The 4833-nt window shown below is 39.3% G+C and overlaps 1 long non-coding RNA gene across 1 annotated transcript in view; it reads right to left on the bottom strand.

Annotated features, from left to right (window-relative positions):
* Positions 1–4154, bottom strand: part of LOC110459335 — a 21072-nt gene extending 16918 nt beyond the window's left edge. Inside the window, exon 1 of the long non-coding RNA XR_002463883.1 lies at positions 4050–4154. This is a non-coding gene — a long non-coding RNA (uncharacterized LOC110459335). The remainder of the gene's footprint in view (positions 1–4049) is intronic.
* Positions 4155–4833: the final 679 nt, after the last annotated feature.

Here is a 4833-nt window from a genome sequence, read left to right as displayed (position 1 = left end):
AATTGAATTAAATGGTTATGCCAGGCGTTGTCACATTAATGATGTATAGAGTTGAACAGTGTAACTGGCGTAGCTTTTCAACAACCATATCATGTTTGGCATGAAATCCGGTGAGTTTTTATTCGAAGTACATAGCCCATATACAGATCTAGCGGCATGAATGAAACGGATTAACATGGTTTAAATATCCGCTTGTTAGCAGTCCGGTTATTCTGATACAAAAAACATAATAACCTTGCGTCCAATCTACCATAAATTTCGAAAGAACAAAATCCTACAAACATTGGAATCTTCGCCGAACACAAAATATGAGAAAAAGTTGAGATGCTAATGAAAACCGACGTTTGAATAAAACATGTTAATAATTGATTAAGTTGACCATAAAAGTAGTTAAGGAAATGTTGCCGTTCAGTATCGTCCAAACGGTAATACGTTATGTCTAGGAAACCAAACAATTCACACGGAATCCTATTCTATTTGTAAGTGCACAAAGTATTTCCATATCATTCATGTTACCTTTACGCTGGATCTGAGTATCCAAACAAATTCGAATATACCATCAGACATACTTTAAAGCCAAATATTTAAAGAAACAAGCGTTAACACACAAAGTCATTATTAAATCTCCAAGTCGACACCATCACAAAGCAACAAAACCCTATCTAACACAGAAGCAAAGAAATCAGAAGCAATCAGCAACGTGTAAAAATGGGCCGCTTTCGTTTATCGTGATCCAAACGGTTGAACCCAACAGTTCGTTTATGAAAGAAGGTTGCTTTCAGGCGAGCCCTGACAAAGCCTTGCAAGGCCTGCATACATATTAACTAGGCGAACAGGCCCATGGTTAACCATGTCTGCGACAGCATTAGATAGGGTCAAACATGCATTGGTCGTAGGTAAAATACTATATAGCTACGTGCTATTTCTACTTCTTATTCGTCATTGTTTATCACTATAAGTTCCCGACAGATATGGTTTGCAGATATAAACTGAGCTAGGTTTTCAGACAAACTGTTTCCCTTTTCTTGTTTGCCAACTCCGATAGTACAAAATTCCTCTAAGATAAAGTACGTGTATGCGTCATGTTGTTCGTACCCGTGGGACTTTTTTTTACTATTGCCACTAACCAAGTGACCCTTACAGGTCCAACAATACCGGCTAGTTGTATGTGACACTAACTTAAAGAGTTGACGTGGGGCGTTTTGTCTGTAGCAGACGGTCTGCACTAATGATCACAGAGCACAGGACGGTACCGAGAGGCCGGTTGTAGGGTGTTCGTGTTTATAACTCTTTATGCGACAAGTTTGGAGTCAAACAATTAGATATGTCGTTTATTGCACATGTTTCATTTCTAATTCTAATCAATTAGCATTTAATTTGGATAGAGGATGTAAACATTTGTGTTTATGGCGACCACCCCGGGGCCCCACGTGAGATCCCTGACACAGTGACCCGCCCGTCACAATACGCCACCCGTATTGATACACATGTGCATTACACGTGTGCATAATATTTGTCCTTTTTACGAAGTTTCCTCATATGCAAATCAAAATATCGAAATCAAATAACTGCAACTCCCCCATGTTGTCGTGTCCTATTTAAGGTAATTTGTAGTGTGTCTTTTGTATTGCTACATTTACATTATAATTTTCAGAACCTTTACTACAGACAAGCCCGTTTGTGTTTTAGGCTTAGGTTTCTTAAGTTTTCCGGAGCAGGTTTTAACAACCGAAACCACTATTGATGATAATGTTGGTAATATATCTGTCATTAGATATTTTAATAGAATTGATATATATTGGATATAAATCATCAACTCGATTCAAATGTCTAGAATGATTCAATGTGTGGTATCGCTGATGCGGTATAACCACCAAGCGGCACTTTTGTAATATTTACACTTTTCGGGAGTATCAAAGGTATACTATATGTGTACAAGCGTCTGGACTGAAGAAGGTCTACTGGGTAAAACAAAAAACAAAAAGGTGGACAAACGAGGGTCCAAATTGTGCGCACAAACCAAAGTGTCCATACTAACGAGGTTCCACTGTACCTACAAACCAACGTGTCCATACTAACGAGGTTCCAGTGTACACAAAAACCAAAGTGTCCATACTAACGAGGTTCCACTGTACGCACAAAATAATGTATCCATACTAATGAGGTTCCACTGTACGCACAAAGTGTCCATACTTATGAGATTTTACTGTACACACAAACAAAAGTGTCCATACTAGTAAGATTCCACTGTACGCACAAACAAAAGTGTCCATACTAAAAAGATTCCACTATACACACAAACTAATGTGTCCATATTAATGAGGTTATACTGTACACACAAACCAAAGTGTCCATACTAATGAGACTCCACTGTACGCACAAAGTGTCCATACTAATGAAATTCCACTGTACACACAAAGTGTCTATACTAATGAGATTCCACTGTACACACAAAGTGTCCATGCTAATGAGATTCCACTGTACATACAAACAAAAGTGTCCATACTAATAAGATTCCACTGTACACACAAAGTTTCCATACTAACGAGGTACCACTGTACACACAAAGTGTCCATACTAATGAGATTCCACTGTACAAACAAAGTGTCCATACTAGTAAGATTCCACTGTACGCACAAAGTGTCCATACTAATGAGATTCCACTGTCACACAAACCAAAGTGTCCATACTTACGAGGTTCCACTGTACACACAAACCAAAGTGTCCATACTTATGAGGTTCCACTGTACACACTAACAAAAGTGTCCATACTAATGAGGTTCCACTGTACACACAAACCAAAGTGTCCATACTTATGAGGTTCCACTGTACACACTAACAAAAGTGTCCATACTAATGAGGTTCCACTGTCACACAAATCAAAGTGTCCATACTAACGAAATTCCGCTGGACGCACAAACCAAAGTGTCCATACTAATGAGATTCCTCTGTACACACAAAGTGTCCATACTAATGAGATTGCACTGTACACACAAAATGTCCATACCACTGAGATTCCACTGTACACACACAGTGTCCATACTAACGAGGTTCCACTGTCCGCACAAACAAAAGTGTCCATACTAATGAGATTCCACTGTACACACAAAATGTCCATACCACTGAGATTCCACTGTACACACACAGTGTCCATACTAACGAGGTTCCACTGTCCGCACAAACAAAAGTGTCCATACTAATGAGATTCCACTGTACACACAAACTAAAGTGTCCATACTAATGAGATTCCATTGTACACACAAAGTGTCCATACCACTGAGATTCCACTGTACACACAAAGTGTCCATACTAACGAGGTTCCAGTGTACACAAAAACCAAAGTGTCCATACTTACGAGGTTCCACTATACACACTAACAAAAGTGTCCATACTAATGAGATTCCACTGTACACACAAAATGTCCATACCACTGAGATTCCACTGTACACACAAAGTGTCAATACTAATGAGATTCCACTGTACGCACAAACAAAAGTGTCCATACTAATGAGATTCCACTGTACACACAAACAAAAGTGTCCATACTAATGAGATTCCACTGTACACACAAAGTGTCCATACTAATGAGATTCCACTGTACACACAAAATGTCCATACCACTGAGATTCCACTGTACACACAAAGTGTCCATACAAATGAGATTCCACTGTACACACAAACAAAAGTGTCCATACTAATGAGATTCCACTGTACACACAAAGTGTTCATACTAATGAGATTCCACTGTACACACAAAATGTCCATACCACTGAGGTTCCACTGTACACACAAAATGTCCATACTAATGAGATTCCACTGTACACACAAAGTGTCCATACCACTGAGATTCCACTGTACACACAAAGTGTCCATACTAATGAGATTCCACTGTACACACAAAGTATCCAAACCACTGAGATTCCACTGTACACACAAAGTGTCCATACTAATGAGATTCCACTGAACACCCAAAATGTCCATACTAATGAGATTCCACTGTACACACTAACAAAAGTGTCCACACTAATGAGGTTTAACTGTACACAAACCAAAGTGTCCATACACACGAGGTTCCACTGTACACACGTAAGTGTCCGGTCTAAGCGGGGGCCACTTTCCAAACAAACCACTGTGTCCTCTTTACACACAAATACAAGTTTCCGGAATAACAAGGGTTAACTGTGTATACGAGTACCACAGGGGAAGGTAAAAGCAATATAATCACGGGCCGAATTCGTTTTTTAATCAATCTCATATCACACATTTAATGCTTGGATATTGCTGAGCGTCATTTTCAATGTGTATATTATAACATCGATTAAATGCCCAACTCTTATTTGTTAAAATTTGAACAGGTTACGTAATGCTAACAAAGAGATGGCACCCGAATAATCAAAGGTAGGGTACTTTGTAAATCACGTTACTAAGGTTTAAGCCCCGTAATATATCTTTCTGTCTGCACCATGTACACAATGGACCGATTGCGCGATTGCGTATTTGAAAACAGCTCTACCGATTTTGGAAATCGATTCTATTTGATTTGAAAGCCGAGTTGAGGGGTGAACGAAGTTGTCGTTACTGTTTTTTTCCAGTTATATGTTACATTGAACCATTGGGACGTCCCCCACTGGAATACGTCAAGAAACGTGTACACGGACCTGAATTGTCACAGGGAAAGTATAGAGTTAAATGATCATTATACCTATATCACTGTGTCGAGCCAAAACTACTCCACACGACCATCTGACACAGGTGCTATAGGAGTAGTCTTGCTCAAGTCCATTATTTGTTTGATTTAAGGGGGAGCATGATTCCCCTAAGTCAGATACCCCC

Source organism: Mizuhopecten yessoensis, unplaced genomic scaffold, assembly GCF_002113885.1.
Source record: "Mizuhopecten yessoensis strain PY_sf001 unplaced genomic scaffold, ASM211388v2 scaffold10041, whole genome shotgun sequence".
Taxonomy (NCBI): domain Eukaryota; kingdom Metazoa; phylum Mollusca; class Bivalvia; order Pectinida; family Pectinidae; genus Mizuhopecten; species Mizuhopecten yessoensis.
The sequence above is the reverse complement of the archived record's forward strand: the minus strand, read 5'-3'. Positions and strand labels throughout refer to the sequence as shown.